The sequence below is a fragment of the Camelus dromedarius genome, chromosome 3, assembly GCF_036321535.1.
Source record: "Camelus dromedarius isolate mCamDro1 chromosome 3, mCamDro1.pat, whole genome shotgun sequence".
In the NCBI taxonomy this organism is placed as follows: domain Eukaryota; kingdom Metazoa; phylum Chordata; class Mammalia; order Artiodactyla; family Camelidae; genus Camelus; species Camelus dromedarius.
In genome coordinates, this window is record NC_087438.1 from 116,684,803 (window position 1) to 116,702,687 (window position 17,885).

Consider the following 17,885-nt stretch of genomic DNA (forward strand, 5'->3'; position numbering starts at 1 on the left):
GTTTTCCCTTTTCTCCACACCCTCTCTAGCATTTATCTTCATGAACTTTTGAGTGATGGGCATTCTGACTTGTGTGAGCTGATACCTCACTGTAGTTTTGATTTGCATTTCTCTAATAACTAGCGATAGTGAGCATTTTTTCATGTACCTGTTGGCCATTTGTAGTCTTCATTGGAGAAATGCTTGTTTAGATCTGCCCATTTTTGGACTGGGTTGGTTGTTTTTTGTTACTAAGTTTTATGAGGTGTTTATGTATCCTGGAAATTAAGCCTTTGTCTGTTGAATTATTTACAGATATTTTCTCCCATTCTGTAGGTTGTCATTTTGTTTTGTTTATGGTTTCCTTTGCTGCGCAAAAGCTTGTAAGTTCACTTAGGTCCCATGTGTTTATTTTTGCTTTTATTTCTGTTGCTTGGGTAGACTGTCCTAGGAGAACATTGCTGAGATGTATATCAGGTAATGTTTTGCCTATGTTTTCTTTTAAGGTTTATAGTGTGTTGTCTACATGTTTAAGTCTTAGCCATTTTGAATTTATTTTTGTGTATAGTGTGAGGGAATATTCTATTTTCATTGATTTACATGCAGCTGTCCAGTTTTCTCTACAGCCTTTGCTGAAGAGACTGTCTTCCCTCCATGGTATGTTCTTGCCTCTTTTGTCAAAGATTAATTGACCAAAAGTTTGTGGGTTTATTTCTGGGGTCTCATTTGTGTTCCATTGATCCATATGTCTGTTTTTGTAACAATACCGTGCTGTTTTGATTGTAGGTCTGTAGTACTGTCTGAAGTCTGGGAGGGTTATTCCTCCAGCTTTGTTCTTTTTCTTGAGTAATGCTTCTGTAATGCTGGGTCTTCTCTGATTCCATATAAATTTTAAGATGATTTTTTCTAGTTCTGCGAAAAATGTCCTGGGTGATTTGGTAGGGATCTGCATTCAGTCTGTTGATGCCTCGGGGCAGGTATGGCCATTTTAACAATATTCTTCCAATACAAGGACATGGGCTATCTTTCGGTTTCTCTAAGTCCTCTTAATTCCCTTAAGTGTTTTATGGGTCTCTGCATGTAAGTAAGTCTTTCATGTCCTTGGGTAGATTTATTCCTAAGTATTTTATTTTTTGGATGCAATTTTAAAAGGGAGTACTACATTCATGTGAAGAAATGCCACTGATTTCTGTAGGTTGCTGTTGTATTCTGCTACCTTGCCAAATACTTTAATTAGCTTTAGTCATTTTTGTGTGGAGCCTTAAGAATTTTCTATAGATAGTATCATGTAATCTGCATATAATGACAATTTTACCTCTTCTCTTTCAATTTGGACCCCTTTTATTTCTTTTTGTTGTCTAGTTGCTATGGCTAGGACTTCCAAATACTATATTGAATAAAAGGGGTGAGAGTGGGCATCTTTGTCTTGTTCCAGTTTTTAGTGGCATATTTTTCAGTTTTTCACTGTTTAGTACTGTGTTAGCTGTAGGTTTTTCATAAATAGCTTTTATTATGTTCAGATATGTTCCCTCTATGCCCACTTTATTATAAGCTTTTATCATAAATGGCTGAATTTTGTTTTGCTTTTTCATCATCCATTGAGATGACCATGTGGTTTTTGTCCTTTATTTTGTGAAGTGGTATGTCACATTGATTCATTTGTGTATTTTGAACTATCCCTTGTGTCCCTGGGATGAATCCAGCTTGATTATGTTGTATGATGTTTTTTATGTGTTGTTGGATTCTGTTTGCTAATATTTTGTGGATGATTTTTAAATGTATGTTCATCAGTGATATTGACCTGTAATTTTCATTTTTGGTAGTGTCTTTGTTTTGTTTTGGTATATGGGTGATGGTTCATAGAATGAGTTTAGGAATATTCTTTCCTTTTCAATCTTTCTAGAATTTGAACAGGATCGGTATGAGTTCTTTGTATGTTTTGTAAAATTCCTGAGTGAAGCCATCTCGTCTGGACTTTTGTTTGCAGGGGGGTTTTTGCTTATTTCTAATTATTGCTAATTGTTTCATTTCTAGTGATCGGTCTATTCTAGTGGTCTATTTCTTCTTCTATCATGGTGGACTGTATGTTTTCAGAAACTTGTCCGTTTCTTCTAGGTTGTCCAATTTGTTTCCATATAGTTGTTTTAGTATTCTGTTACGATATTTTTTTTTGTGTGATACTGGTTTTAGGAGCTTAGTTTTTAAATGTTTTTAAGATTGGCCTAGCAAAATTCACATTCAGTAAAGCAATGGTTTATCTCTAGTAAACTGACTAACTTGATTAGTTTTACTATCTTGAGCCTTTGCCCAAAAATCTAGTGTGATCCTCACATCGAAAGGTTTTGTTTCAGAGAGGGCTTAGAAGCAAGACAGGAGCTGTGGTTGTTCCTAGGAAAACATGGTGGGTGCAAATGGACATGCTCATTGAGGGGGTTGTACACAATTCATTCACCTAGTAACTGTGATGTGTTAATTTATTCATTGATCTATCTTGACATCATAGCATATCTCTGGACATTTCTTCCTGTTATATTGATGTACATGTCTTTTTTTTTTTTTTTTTTTTTTTTTACCAATACCATAACTGTCTTTATTACTTTAGTTTTATAGTAAGTCTTGAAATCAAACAGTGTAAGTCTTCCAACTTAGTTTTTTTCCAAAATTGTTTCAACTGTTCTAGGTCTAGTCTTCTTTAATTTCTTCCAGCAATATTATATGTTTCAGAGTAGAGATCTCTCGCATATTCTGTAGAATTTATTCCCGAGTAGTTAATATTTTCATGCAGTGTAGTTGATTTTTATACACTGACCTTCTGTCTTGCAGCTTTGCTAAACTCACATAGTAGTTCTAATACCATTTTTTTGTCGATTTCTTAGAATTTTCTATTTGGAATATATCTGTGAAGAAAGTTTTATATTTTCCTTTTATTCATATATATGATTATGTGTGTGTGTGTATTTAAATTTTTTTTGCTTTATTTTACTGGCCACAATCTAGTATATTTTGAATAGAAGTAGTGAGAGGTCCTTGCTGTGTTCTCAGTCTTAAGGGCAAACATTCAGTCTTTCACTGTTAAGTATGATGTTAGGTGTTAAGTTTTTCATGTGTGCCCTTTATTATGTTGAGGAAATTCCTCTTAATCCTAGTTTGTTAAAATTTTTTTTTCTTTTTTAAAGTCATGATTATATATTGAATTTTATCTCATGCTTTTTCCACATTTATTGATAGGATCCTGTGGTTTTCCTTTTAATATGAAATGCATTGATTGATTTTCAGTGTTAAACTTACAACCTTGCATACTTAAAGTAAAATCTTTGTCTGATTTTGGTATTAGAGTAGTCGTAGTCTCATAAAATGAGTTCAAATTTGTTTCCTTTTCTGCTTTCTGGTAGGATTTGTATTACTTCTTTCTCAAAATTTGGTGAAATTCAACAGTGAATTCAGAGCCTGGAGTTTGTGAAGTTTTTAACCACTAATTTAATTCATTTGATAGACAAAGTGCTGTTACTGGCTTTTTTATTTCTTCTTGAGTGAGTCTTGATATTTTGGGTCTTTCCAGAAACTTGTCCATTTCACCTAAGTTGTCAAGTTTATGAGCATAAAGGTGTTTTATTATTCTCTTTTGAATACATGTATGGTCTGTAGTGTTATTATTTTTATTCCTAATATTGAGAATTTGTCATTTCTCTTTTTCTCTTTATTAGTCTGGCTATAGCTGTATGATACTACTGATTTCTCAAAAAATTAATGTTTGGTATCAGTGATTTTTCTCTATTGCTTTTATGGTTTTAGTTCCATAATTTCTACTCTTTATCATTTCTTTCTGATTTTGTGGGTTTAATTTGCTCCCCTTCTGATAACTTAAGATGGAAGCTTAGGTCATTTATTTGAGACTTTTTTCTTTACTAATATAAAAATCAAAAAAGAATAAATTTCCTGCAGACAACTGTTTTAGCTACATATAACAGTGTTTTTTTTTTAACATTTCCATTAAAAATCCTTTTTATTTTATCTTGTGATTTCTTCCTTGACCTTCATAGTTTATTTAGAAGTGAATTACTTAATTTCCAAGTATTTGGAGTAGTTTCCAGTTATTGTTTTAACTTAATCCTTTTGTGGTCAGAGAAACGACTTGGTATGATTTCAGTTCTCTTTAAATTCATTGAGAATTGTTGTACGGCCTAGAATATGATCTGTCTTGGTGAATGTTTTAAGTGTACATGAAAATAATGTTTATGTGCTGTTTTGGGTAGTGTATTCTGTAATTTAGATCAAGGTGGTCAGCTTCATTTTCTGACCTCTTGTTCTGTCAGTTATTGTGAAACAAATGTTGAACTGTCCAGCTGTAACTGTGGATTTGTCTCTTCTGTTCTGCTTTTGCTTCCTGTATTTTGAAGTTCACTCCTGACAGACATTTAAGGTTGTCCTGTCCTCTTGGTCCATTGACTCCTTTGTTATTATGTAGTGTCTCTCCATCCTCAGTATTTTTTGAGCTGATATTAGTGTAGTTGTCCCAGCTTTCTTTTGGTTAGTGTTTTTGTGTGATGTCTTTTTTCTTTTCTTGTACTTTTAACCTGTCTCTGTCTCTGTGTTGAATCTGTGTCTGTGTGTGTGTAGACAGCATGGAGTTGGGTCTTGTTTTTGTTGTCGTTGCTGTTGTTTTGATCCAGTCTGCCCATCTCTGCCTTTTATTTGGAGTTTTTTTTTTTGAAAAAGACCATTTTATATAATGTAATTATGATTTGTTCGGGTTTCAAGCTACCCTTAGTGTGACTAGTTTTCTATTTGTCCTGTGTGTTCTTTATGTCCTTTTCCCACTTCCTGGCCCTGTTTTGAGTTAAGTTGTTGTTATTGTTGTTTAAATGAACCCCTTTTATCTCCAATCCTGGCTTATTAGCTCTGCTTCTGTTGTTTCACAATGGTTACTCTAGACTTGGCACATCTTTAACCGATGATAGCCAATCTTCAAATAATACACGAGTTACGTAGAGTGTACAATCCTTGAACTTCCATTTCTCCCTTCCTGTTTAGTCCTCCTTTACTTCTTCATGTTATGATACCCAATAATACATTATTGTTAGTGTGCTTTAAATCATCTTTTAAATTTATTAAAAGTGAGAAAAAATCTTTATATTTACTCAAGTTATTGATACTTTCCAGCTCACCATTCCTTTAAATTCACACGTCCATCTAGATGGTGTCATTTTCTTTTGGCTTGATGAACGTTCTTTTAACGTGTCTCACTGTGCAGCCCTGCTGGCGGTGAATCCTCTAGCTTGTGTTTGCCTGGTATTATATCATCTTCGTTTTCACCTGGTGTGGAGTACTAGGATGCTAGCCTTCCCCTCTGTAGGTCCCCAATTGAAGGCTCTAGAGAATAAGCCATGGGCTGAATTGATAACAAGCTGTGAGAAAAGTCATGCATCCAGGCTGGATAAGAAATGGCCTATTTAATATGTCCAGTATGGACGGCTGGAGGGCCAGTGACGGGTAAGATCCTCAGAGGAGGACAACCTAAGACAGGCACAGCCGGCTGGATAACAAATGGCCTATTTAATGTATCCAGTATGGACGGCTGGCTGGCCAGTGACGGGTAAGATCCTTAGAGGAGGACAACCTAAGACAGGCACAGCCGGCTGGATAAGAAATGGCCTATTTAATGTGTCCAGTATGGACGGCTGGCTGGCCAGTGACGGGTAAGATCCTCAGAGGAGGACAACCTAAGACAGGCACAGCCGGCTGGATAAGAAATGGCCTATTTAATGTGTCCAGTATGGACGGCTGGCTGGCCAGTGACGGGTAAGATCCTCAGAGGAGGACAACCTAAGACAGGCACAGCCGGCTGGATAAGAAATGGGCTATTTAATGTGTCCAGTATGGACGGCTGGCTGGCCAGTGACGGGTAAGATCCTCAGAGGAGGACAACCTAAGGCACGGCCGGCTGGATAAGAAATGGCCTATTTAATGTGTCCAGTATGGACAGCTGGCTGGCCAGTGACGGGTAAGATCCTCAGAGGAGGACAACCTAAGACAGGCACGGCCGGCTGGATAAGAAATGGCCTATTTAATGTGTCCAGTATGGACGGCTGGCTGGCCAGTGACGGGTAAGATCCTCAGAGGAGGACAACCTAAGACAGGCACGGCCGGCTGGATAAGAAATGGGCTATTTAATGTGTCCAGTATGGGCGGCTGGCTGGCCAGTGACGGGTAAGATCCTCAGAGGAGGACAACCTAAGGCACGGCCGGCTGGATAAGAAATGGGCTATTTAATGTGTCCAGTATGGACAGCTGGCTGGCCAGTGACGGGTAAGATCCTCAGAGGAGGACAACCTAAGACAGGCACGGCCGGCTGGATAAGAAATGGGCTATTTAATATGTCCAGTATGGACGGCTGGCTGGCCAGTGACGGGTAAGATCCTCAGAGGAGGACAACCTAAGACAGGCACGGCCGGCTGGATAAGAAATGGGCTATTTAATATGTCCAGTATGGACGGCTGGCTGGCCAGTGACGGGTAAGATCCTCAGAGGAGGACAACCTAAGACAGGCACAGCCGGCTGGATAAGAAATGGGCTACTTAATGTATCCAGCATGGACGGCTGGCTGGCCAGTGACGGGTAAGATCCTCAGAGGAGGACAACCTAAGACAGGCACAGCCGGCTGGATAAGAAATGGGCTACTTAATGTATCCAGTATGGACGGCTGGCTGGCCAGTGACGGGTAAGATCCTCAGAGGAGGACAACCTAAGACAGGCACGGCCGGCTGGATAAGAAATGGCCTATTTAATGTGTCCAGTATGGACAGCTGGCTGGCCAGTGACGGGTAAGATCCTCAGAGGAGGACAACCTAAGACAGGCACGGCCGGCTGGATAAGAAATGGCCTGTTTAATGTGTCCAGTATGGACGGCTGGCTGGCCAGTGACGGGTAAGATCCTCAGAGGAGGACAACCTAAGACAGGCACAGCTGGCTGGATAAGAAATGGGCTATTTAATATGTCCAGTATGGACGGCTGGCTGGCCAGTGACGGGTAAGATCCTCAGAGGAGGACAACCTAAGACAGGCACAGCCGGCTGGATAAGAAATGGCCTATTTAATGTGTCCAGTATGGACGGCTGGCTGGCCAGTGACGGGTAAGATCCTCAGAGGAGGACAACCTAAGACAGGCACAGCCGGCTGGATAAGAAATGGGCTATTTAATATGTCCAGTATGGACGGCTGGCTGGCCAGTGATGGGTAAGATCCTCAGAGGAGGACAACCTAAGACAGGCACAGCCGGCTGGATAAGAAATGGGCTATTTAATATGCCCAGTATGGACGGCTGGCTGGCCAGTGACGGGTAAGATCCTCAGAGGAGGACAACCTAAGACAGGCACGGCCGGCTGGATAAGAAATGGGCTATTTAATATGCCCAGTATGGACGGCTGGCTGGCCAGTGACGGGTAAGATCCTCAGAGGAGGACAACCTAAGACAGGCACGGCCGGCTGGATAAGAAATGGCCTATTTAATGTGTCCAGTATGGACAGCTGGCTGGCCAGTGACGGGTAAGATCCTCAGAGGAGGACAACCTAAGACAGGCACGGCCGGCTGGATAAGAAATGGCCTATTTAATGTGTCCAGTATGGACGGCTGGCTGGCCAGTGACGGGTAAGATCCTCAGAGGCGGACAACCTAAGACAGGCACAGCTGGCTGGATAAGAAATGGGCTATTTAATATGTCCAGTATGGACGGCTGGCTGGCCAGTGACGGGTAAGATCCTCAGAGGAGGACAACCTAAGACAGGCACAGCTGGCTGGATAAGAAATGGGCTATTTAATGTGTCCAGTATGGACAGCTGGCTGGCAGGTGAGATGGGCGGGGGCTCAGGACCACCGTGTCCTGAGAATTCACCAGGAGCCAGTGCCTGCCTGAAGCCCTTTAGTGTGATGCCCCATGGAGCCACCCGTTGACATTTGGGAAACTGAGGCACAGAGACATTAACACAGTAGCCGTGGGCTTGCAGGACCACTAAGTGGGAAGTCGGCTGTGAACGTAGTGTGTTAATCCCCGTACTGCCCTGTGAGTGATGGGGGGTGAGGAAAAGGCAGAGTAGGCTCCCCGAAGGGGCTTGGCATGTCGAAGGTTGATGTCCTTTGCCGTTCTCATTTGAAGAGTGCATGCAGGTTTGGACTTTTGTTTGCTGTGCAACATTCAGGAAGTGACTCTCTCTGAGCCTCTGTTTTCTTTCTGTAAAACAAGTGTATTGTGGATTCCCTGCCACCCCCAGCTCCTCTCCCAGTGGGGGCTGTGCATTCCCAGCTGTGGTTTCTGCCCCCTTGCCGTGTTTTGTGTATAGAGCAATACATGTCTGGGTAGCATATTGGAAATCTGGGTAAGTAAAGTGAAGAAAACCCAGGTCACGGGATGGTGTGACTTGTCTGGCCTTTTGTCTGCATGTATGAGCATATTTTCCGTCATTTTGATTCTTCACCGTGTGGTGGAGCAGGTGTCCTATCCTGCCCTGTGGTTTCTGTCGGGTGACAGGGTTGTGGCCGTCCCCTAGGGTCATCGCTGCCGTGTGTGTGCACAACTGTGCCTGGTTCCCTGGGAGTAAGTTCTGGGTCACAGGCTTTGCCCATGTTTAAGGCAGTGGACACCTGACGTCAGTGGGCCCCAAGGCTGCCCAGGGCCTGCCAGGCTGTTGGTTTTCCCCAGGGCTCTGGATCGGAAAGGGCTCTTCCCCCTTGCAGGTGTGTCCCTGACGGTTTGGCTCTTGCCACATCCCAGGACCTGGTGCAATGTCTGACCTGAAGCATCTGTTTGGAAATGTTTTGAATGAAAGGAACCTAGGCAGGCTTGTCCCCTGGGCCGGCTCATTTGGGATGTGGCCCTGGGCAAGTGTCTGCTTCTGGCGCTAAGGGTTCCAACCGGAGGGGCTTTTTCCTGGGATCCATTGGTAGGACTCCTGTGCTGGAGGTGGGCACCCACCTGAGAATTGGAAGACAGAGCTGACCCGCCGTGTCCCCAGGCCTCATCCTGTGATGCTGTGAGCTGGATGAGGAGGGAATCGCCTACTGGGAGCCCCTGCCTACATTTGCTGTGTCTTTATCAACTATGCAAACATCCAGATAATGGTGAGGCTGGGCCAGGGGTCTCCTACCCAGCCCAGCCCATCTCTACATGACTCTCCTCTGGCCTTCTGTCCTTTGACATAACCGTGTGTCCCCAGTGGCACAGCCATGACTGGGGGCTGCAGAGGTCTTTCTGGGCATGGGAGGTCCTTGATACCTGCACCCACCCCTTTGATCTTCCAGTCCCGGGAGCACCTGGCAGAGGCTCAGTGTGGACTGCCCGGGGAGGCGGTCTCTGATGTCATCCAGACGCTGGACTGGCCACCAGGGCATCTAGAACTGGGCTTCAGTCCCTTCCCCATGCTGAGTCTCAGTTCCTCCTCCTCCAACTCTGTCTCTGCAGGAACGGGGTACGCAGAGTACCCTGCACAGGGTGGGCCCCGCAGTGACGGTTGGGTGAGGCTTGTGGGGTGGGCAGGTGGCCTGAGAGCTCCCTCTCCCTCCCAGGGCACCATCAACTAGACCTGTAGTCTGTGGGCTGAGAGTGACCTGTAAGTTCATCTGTGCTTTTTGTCCTCGGGGCCTTGGGCTTGAGGGGAGGCCAACCTAGCAGGGGAGGGGTGCAGCCTTCAGGTTCGGGGGCCACTGACTCCCCCACTCCATCTGTCCTGCACAGTCTCCCTGCCCAGGTGAGGCTCTGAGGTGGCAGGGTCCCAACCAGCTGGCTTCCCACCCCTCCCAGGGAAGTCCACGGTTGGGGGTCCAGAGGGTTGTGGCAGCCCCCCAACACTGGCCAGGTTACAGGCAGATGGTGTAGCTTCGCAAGAGCACTGCCAAGGGACAGGGGGCAGAGGGGTGAGGCCCCGAGTGATCAGATGGGAAGCAGACGTGGGGGCTCCTGAGGCCCTGGGCCCAGTTCCTTGTCAAGCAGTAGCACCAGCCCAGGCCAGGTGCTGCAGCAGTGGGAACCAGGGGCACAGGGCACCGGGCTGGACTGACCAGGCTGCGATTTAGAGTCACAGGGCCCTGTGTGGGTGCCCAGAGCCAGGTGTCCTCCCAGCCACAGGGAAGCAGAGAGGTGGGTGGCTACATAGTAACAGGGAAGAGTTTGTGGAAAAGCCCCATAATGGGACCAGCATCCAGAGGTGAGGAGGGTCAGAATTTGTGGTGACAGGGCAGGAGAGAACTTAGTGACCAGGTCCTGATGGGCCAGATGGGCCTGGTGGTGGCTAGGCCTACCCCCTAGAGGTTTGGTGTCCATTGTGGTGGGTGTGGTAGGAGCTGTGTGTCATTGTCACCACCTGCCTCTCTCATCCCTAGTTCCACCAGTCCCCAGGCCAGCCTGTGAGCCGGGGGGTAAGTGTTGCAAGTCCCTAATGCTTGGGGCGGTGCAGTGATGGAGATGTGTCAGGGAGGTCAGGGAGGCTTCCGCAGTGGCTGACCCTAGAGGAGAACATGGTTTTCTGGCAGAGAATAGGAAGAAGCTCTTTAGGCAGAAACATACTTTGAGCAAAGGTGTGGAAGTTAGAGGGTACAGGAGGAACGTGAGGCCAGGACAAGTAGGTGACTGGAGAGGAGGATGGATGGGTGCTGGGGGGGGGGGGAGGCTGCAAGGTTGTGGGGCCAGTTTGTAGGGCTGTGTGTCAGCAACTATGGAAGTCCACCAGTGAGCCCAGAGATTGGGTCTGTGCTGTCATGGGCCTCTGTTTGTGTGTGTTTGGATGAGAAAGGTTCTCATGTGTCTGCAGAATTTTTTGTGTTTAGGAGGCCACTGGGGGCTGAGAGTCATCAGTGATGTGACCATCATCTGAGCAGTAGTTAATCTTTGGATCCATGACTGTGATCCATGACTCTGTTCCTGGTCTGATGGAGCCTAGATTCCAGAGTCAGGCTGAGCCCTGGTCCTGGTCACTAGTCAGACTCTTGAGTCCTGATCCTGGTCACACATTGAGCCCTGACCCCGTGTCTCATCTGGAGTCAGTTGTGCACGTTCGTGGGTAATTATGCACATGTTACGTGCTTGGGGCCGCCCCCTCTTCCAGCCACGTGCAACTGTCAGCCATGGGACATGCTTGTCCTGGGAAGTCTGAGTCAGAGGTTTCAACCCACAGCACAGACCCCCGGCCTACCTCAGCCCCAGTGGTACACACACACTTTTGCACGTAGGCTCAACATGTACACATGACGTGACTTTTCCCAACAGGGCTCACGGCTTCATACCACCAACACCCCTTCACCAGCCTGGCTGATGGCAGTGAGGGCCTTGGGAGCGGGGCCATTAGGGAGGGAAAGGCGGGGGGTCTTTGCAGAATTCCCAGATGTTTGGATGGGTGGGTGGAGGACGGGCCCAGGAGGATGGACTGGTGCCAGGGTTAAGGAAGGCCAGGAGCTCATCCAGGGAGTTAAGTCCTGTGGTTCTGCTCGGACAGCTTGCTGGGTCTTTCACTCATGGTGGCTGCGTGTTTTGCAGTTTGTATTTTAAAAATGAATAACCCAGAGTTACATAGAGCACGAAAGTCAGAGGTGGCTAGATCCTTAGAAATCACCTGTTCTGCCCATCACTTGAAAACGGTGGAGGTGAGGCCCAGCATAGGGACGTCCGTACAGGCCAGGCCTGAGCCAGACACCCTCCACGTGCTCATCCTGCTATGCCAACATTTCAGGAGGTGTTCTGCCTGATGCTGATCCCACGTGGGCTCCAGGAAGGGCAGAGTTCATACCCACCATGTGTTGTTCTCCTGGGTCGATGTGCATGGCAACCATAAAGACTCTGAGAAGTCCTGTAAGTGGCTCCTGTTCAGTTGGGTTGGAGTTTCCCTAATTAGTGGGCAGTTGGCACCCTCACTGAGCTGGCAGAGCAGACACTGGGACTGGCTGGTGGAGGGTGTGACCTTTCCGCACAGTCTGTTGGGTTCTTTCTCAAAGCCTGACCCCACTCCAGGCACCTTTAGAGCCGGCTGGCTGAGGAGACTGGGGCACGGAGTGCCATTGAGAGGCCCAGGGTGACCCCATGGGTGATGCCAGTCTGTGCTCTCTCCCTGCCTGGGCAGACCCCAGCCCTGCCGGTTGCAGCTGTCCTGGGGGACACTCAGGACCCAGGCCCTTCTTCCTCCCTGGGGTTCTCACCCAAGTGCATGTCCTGGGCCCTTTAACACCCTTGCCCCATTCCTGTCCCTGGTTTCCTTAGAGAGGGCAGTGAAGGGGCAGGCAAGGGGGACAAGCGGAAGGGTGTCCAGCTCACTGTCAGAGACAGCCAGCCCGATTTCTTCCATGTTGGCTGAAGGGCACTGTTGGCTGCTGCTGGACCAGTGGTGGCCCTGGTGTCTAGCGGGCTGGGGCGGGGTCCTTTGTGGTAGGGCCATCACAGACATGTGATTGAGGGTCGGGATACACTGGTGTGGCAGGGGCAGGGGGCATCTGGGTGTGGGGAGCTTACAAGGGTAGAGTTGAGGGCACAGGGGTCTCCTGTGGGACCACACCAATCTGCATCTTGTCCCTGTGTTTTCCCACACCTCTGGGCCCCCTGTGTGTTGATGGTGGGGGCGTGCAGTCCTGAGTATGGTGTTCACAAGTGACTTGAGGATAAGGGGCAGGGCCTGACAGTCAGGGTAGGCAGCGAGTGTGGACAGCCCTGAGCTCACAGGATCTGCTGGACAGGCTGGGAATAGTGCAGGGCAGCTCTGGGAGGATGCCTCCTCTGGTGGGGGGTGCGCAGGACAGCTGTAGGGCGCTGGCAATGGTGACGGTGATGAGGTCGTCATGCTGGTGGTGCTGGCGCTGCCGCTGGCAGTGGTGTTAGTGGTGGTGGTGGTGATGGCACTAGTGGTGGTTTTGGTGAGAGCTGTGAGGGTGGAGGCTGTGGTGACAGTTAAGGTGGCATTGGGGGTGGTCTCAGCAATTGGGAGGAAATTGTCACCTAGTCCAAACTCATTCTGTTCGCCACACGAAGCCCAGTAAATCGGAAGATGAGCTGTTGGGGCAAGGAATAATGACTGTATTTGGAAAGCCAGCAGACCAAGAGGATAGCCACTAATGTCTTGGAGAACCATCCTGCTCCAGTCAGAATACAGGCTCCTTTTATGCAAAAAAAAAAGGGGTGGGGTGGGGTGGGGTTCTTTGTTGCAAACTTGTCACTGTAGGAATGCTTTGTTTTTGCAGCCTCCATGTGGGTCAGGCTTGGTGTTCCTGTAAAACCTCCAACAAAACAAGGGTTATTCTCTATTTTGCAACTTATCATCTCTAGGAAAGTGCAGAAGTGCTGACATTCTTAAAGGTCAGCGCCTCAAGAGTAGGCTTTCCTGTCTATTTCAGGCTAAAGGCAACATTGTTTCCCAAAAGGTGCAGAGCCTTCAAGGCTAAGCCTGGAAAACAGGGCACAGTGGTCAAAATTAAAGGAGCAGATCCAATTTGGCATCAGATTTGTTCTTTTCTGTTACAATATGAAGCCCCCCTCCTCATGGAAACCAGGACACACCTGGGGCAGTTAATGAGGCCGAGTAGGAGAGGGGGCTGGGTGGGAGGGCAGAGGTGAGAGCTCATGGGGCCACGCAGTCTCGAAAGTTGTCTTGGAGGAGACAGAGCTGAGCTGGCAGGGGTGGGGAGATTTGGGATCTACTGGCGCCCGTGCAGGTGCCCAGAACCCCAGCACACAGCCTGACCAGGCCGGCCAGGGACGCACTTGCTGAGTGAGTGACCTATATAGGCTTGAGGTCCAGCTGCGCCAGTGGTTGGAGCGTGATGGGGTGTGGGTGTTGAAGCCCCACAGCTGGCATGAGTAGGTGGCAGGCTGGACAGAGCTGGGCCAGACATGCACCCGGTGAAGTTCTGAGGGGAAAGGGCTCAGGCAGGGGTGCAGGCCTCTGAGCTGGGTGGAGTCAGCAGGTGCCCTGGGGTTGTTGGGACCCTGGCATCCCCAGTGCAGACCACTTCCTTGCAGGACTGGGGAGGTCAGGAGTCCACCTTCTGCAGGGGCCCTGTTCTGCTTGGCTGGCTGCCCTGGGACTCTGTGGCCCTGCTCAGGTGGGTGGGGTGGGTCAGATGAAGAGCCACCAGACCCTGAGGATGGCCAGGTTTCCAGCCTTGGGTCAGGCCTGTGGCTGCAAGCTCTGACTCAGAGCATGGCCGGCGCCAGGTGGGAGCCAAGAGATTGGCATCTTGGGCTACGTGAGGAGCCTTTGAGGCCCTGGTCACAGACCCATGGGTGCTAAGTGAGCCTTAGACATCGTCAGTGCCGGGAGAGCCCCCCCCCCCAGGGGCAGGAACACAGGCCTGAGGGTGCATGGCTCTCATCCAGCAGCTCACTCAGCAAGACGGAAGTCAGGCGGATCTCCACCCTCCAGGGTCTCCTTGGGTTGCAAGCATTGCCCCCCAACAGAGAGGACATGGCACTGATCTGGGGAAGCAAACATAGGCCTGCCCGGGGAGGGGTGTTCTCACAGGTTAGTGGTCAGATGGGAGCTGGGCACAGAATGGGAGATTGAGGAGGCTTCCAGGAGATGGCAGTGCCTCAGGAGAGCCCTGAAGGATGAAGCTGAGTCAGCCAGGGGACAGGAGGAGATGTGGTCAGAGGGAACAGCCACGATGAAGGCCTGGAGGCAGGAGAGGGTGCATGTGTTCTCAGTCCTCAGCGGCTCCATCCCAGCTGGCGTGTGTGGGCAGGGCCACCAGGGGGACCTGAGAATCCTGATGAGCTCCAGCTGCTGCGGGAGGTGGGCCCCAGGCAGGGAGCCCCAGCCCAGCAGCCGGGTAGGACCTGTAGGAGGAGCCAGGTGCAGTGCTCAGGAGCTCAGAGCTTATCCAGGTGGGTTCCCTGGAGGAGGCAACCCAGCACAAGCCTTGGTCTGTGGGTCAGACGGCAGTAAGTAGAGGTGGGCTGTTGGCACTCTGGACATGTGAAGCATGATTTAGCGGGGCTTGTACCTGGCATGGGTGGTTTCAGGAGCACAAAGGCCCAGCTGATGAGTTTTGAGGGGCTTCTAGAAGCCCCTGCCCACAGAGACACCTTGCCCACTCCCTGATCCTCCACTGGGGCCAGCTCTGCCCACGTGGGCTTCTTTCTGCTGTGTGGGAGGACACATATGAGTCCTTCCCTCTCCAGTGTGAATTAGTCCATCAAACCCCAGGGCACTTTGATGCACACAGTGCTATAATAACACCTGCTTCGCGGGCCTGCAGGAGGCATCCTGAATGCCGAGAAGGCCTAGGCTCACTGGGCATGCAGGTAGGCTGCGCTCTCCACGCACACTCGTGTTACTGTCCCCTGACCTCCCATAAGCGTGCCAGGCCTTGTGCTGAGCTCTGTATCCCTGTGGTCTCCCTGAAGAGCATGCGGGGCGATGATGTGTGCCTACTTCACAGGGGAGGCAGCTCAGCCCAGAGTGGCCAGCAGTGTCCTCGGCTGTCCAGTTCTCCCTCCTGGGGCTGGACTGGACCAGCAGGGAGCTCTGCAGGGAACAGGATGGCAGGGGAGCCACAGACTGAGCCTCCTCCCAGGCTCTGAAACACCGGGGCCCCAGGGGAGGTCTCCTTAGGGTGTTCTGAGCTGGGTGGGGGCCAGGCTACTCCCCTCTGGCAGCTGGTGACAGGAGCCAGGCTGCTTTCTCTGAGCCACCTCATCTGGGACACCAGGATAAGGCTGTGGCCCCGCACAGGGGCTGAAGTCGGAATAAGGCAGGTCTCCGAGGGCGGGGTTGCAGGGAGCTGGGGTTCCCCGTCTGAGTGTGGCTGGATGAGTGTACTCGAGGTGGGGAGTGGGGAGGGTCAGGAAAGGTGGGCCAGTCCCTGGGGCCTGTGGGGTCCCTGAGGGCAGCATGACCTTTGCTCTGAGGAGGAAGCAGCAGGAAGGTTTTGAGCAGAGCATGTGTCTTGGCATATTTCCAGTGATGGCAGTGTGCTGGGGACAGGCAGAGGCAGGCCGGGGGGAGGCTGGCAGTGGGTCCCACCAGGGTGGTGGCCATGGAATGGAAAACAGCAGAGTCTTGGTGCATTTTGACATGAAGGCTGATTGCTGATGGGTGTGTGGGTATGAGAGGGAGGGAGGCGGGAGGGGTCCTGGAGGTTGCCGCCAGGTTGGAGCGGCAGAGAGGGGCCATGCTGCCCGGCCACGTGGCTTCACTTGTCCCCCCATAGCAAGTCTTGGCTGGGCACTCTGCCCCCACTGGGGTGCAGGCACCGGGGTGAGCAAGCCAGGTCCTGGTCCCGCCCTCCCAGAGAGGAGGACGCCAGCAGGAACATAAGGCCATCACGTGGTGGGAGAACTGGGCAGAGGTTGGAGGACCCACGGGTGGTATGCATCCGGGGGGTGTGCAGGCCTCAGCCAGCCACCGGAGGGGCAACTTATCATGGCAGTGACTGGCCTAACACGCTCTCAAGGACACCTTGGCATTGGGGGGTATGTGGGACCAGGAGGCCAGCTGTCCAGGGAGTACACTGTGTGGATGGGGGTGGCGTTAGGGTGGAAGGAGGTTGCTGGCTATATTCTTGACTGACCTGGGGGTCCGAGGGCTGGGGAGCGGCAGAGGAAACTCGGGTCTCAGCTGAGGGTCAGGCCCTGGGGTGCTGACTGAGGGCAGAAGAGGAGCTCAGAAGTGGAGCAAAAGGGACAGTTGGTTGCCCCTGGGGTTTGGTGACATAGGGGGTTTGGTGACATGGGGGCTTTGGCCAGAACAGGGTGGGAGGAGGAGCCTGTGGTGAGGAACTGGTGGCCTGCAGAGGAGTGGGCAGTGGCTGGGCCTCCCTGGAAACCCTGGTCTGATGGGGGAGGCACAGCCTCTTCTTTAGGAGCTCTGATTTGAGGGGCCTGGGGCCCCCTACAACCTCCCCTCAACTCAGGCAGGGAGGGGCTCCCAGCTCCTGGTGCTGGGAGGGGCCCCTGCCCCAGCTCCTTGTCACCCTGGACCTGGGGATTGGGGAGGAGCAGATGTCACTGACCTAGATTCCTCAGGTCTGAATCCAGGAGTGGGGGCCTCCATCCATGACCCAGGTATTGCAAGTTTCTGAAGTTCAGACAAGAGGCAGCAATTGGTCTCCCACATGTGGGAGTGGTCACTGTGTGCTCAAGGAAGGAAGGACCTGCTTGTGTTGCAGAGATGGTAACAGGTGTCCCCTGCAGCAGGAAGGATTTCAGTCAGACATGGGGAAGAACTTGCAGGTGTTGTGGGTATAAGAGGATGTGTCCTAGAGGCCTAACTGAAAGAAAGAGGGCTGAGGGACCCCTGACCTTTGCCAGGTCAGGGTGTGCCTAAGATACAAGTGAGGATCCTCCGGTCAGAGACCACAACCCACATGTCCTGCTTGGGGCCAGTCCTTGGCTGATGCTCAGTGCAGCCTGGAAGGCTCTGCAAATGGCCTGGGAAACCTCCGTTGATGGGGCTCTGCCCTAGTGTGGAATGGGCCTTAGGGAGGCCCCCCTCCACCTGGTCTGGGTGTTAGACCATCCTTGAGGGTCCCTTTTAGGTCTGTGTTTCCCAGTCCTGATTGCACAGCTCAGGTGTAGGCTTTAGTGCGGTGGAGGGGATGTGAGGTGGTCAGACAGGTAAAAACTGGAATCCTGGCCATCCTGCTGTCTTGCTGTGTGGTGTCCGGCAAATCCTACCACCTCTCTGAGCCTAAGTTTCTATATCTACACAGCTGAGCTGTGGATTATTTCCAAGATTAAATGATAAAATGCACAGAAAGGTGTTAATATTGAGATGAGGGGGAGGGGGCAAGGAGAAGCTTCCTGTCCCTGTGCTGGAGGTCAGGAGTCCATACATGCTCCCCTGATTCCGGTCCCCAGGGCCTGTGAAGCCAGGGGACACTGGATGGGGGAGAGACCTAGGCCGGGGGGACTGTGTTGCCGTCCTGCAGGTTCTGAGTG

General features: G+C 50.2%; 1 protein-coding gene across 1 annotated transcript in view; it reads left to right on the forward strand.

Annotated features, from left to right (window-relative positions):
• Window positions 1-17,885, forward strand: part of LOC116152362 (transcription factor COE1) — a 95,462-nt gene that overhangs the window by 71,343 nt on the left and 6,234 nt on the right. The gene's annotated exons all lie outside the window — the stretch shown is intronic.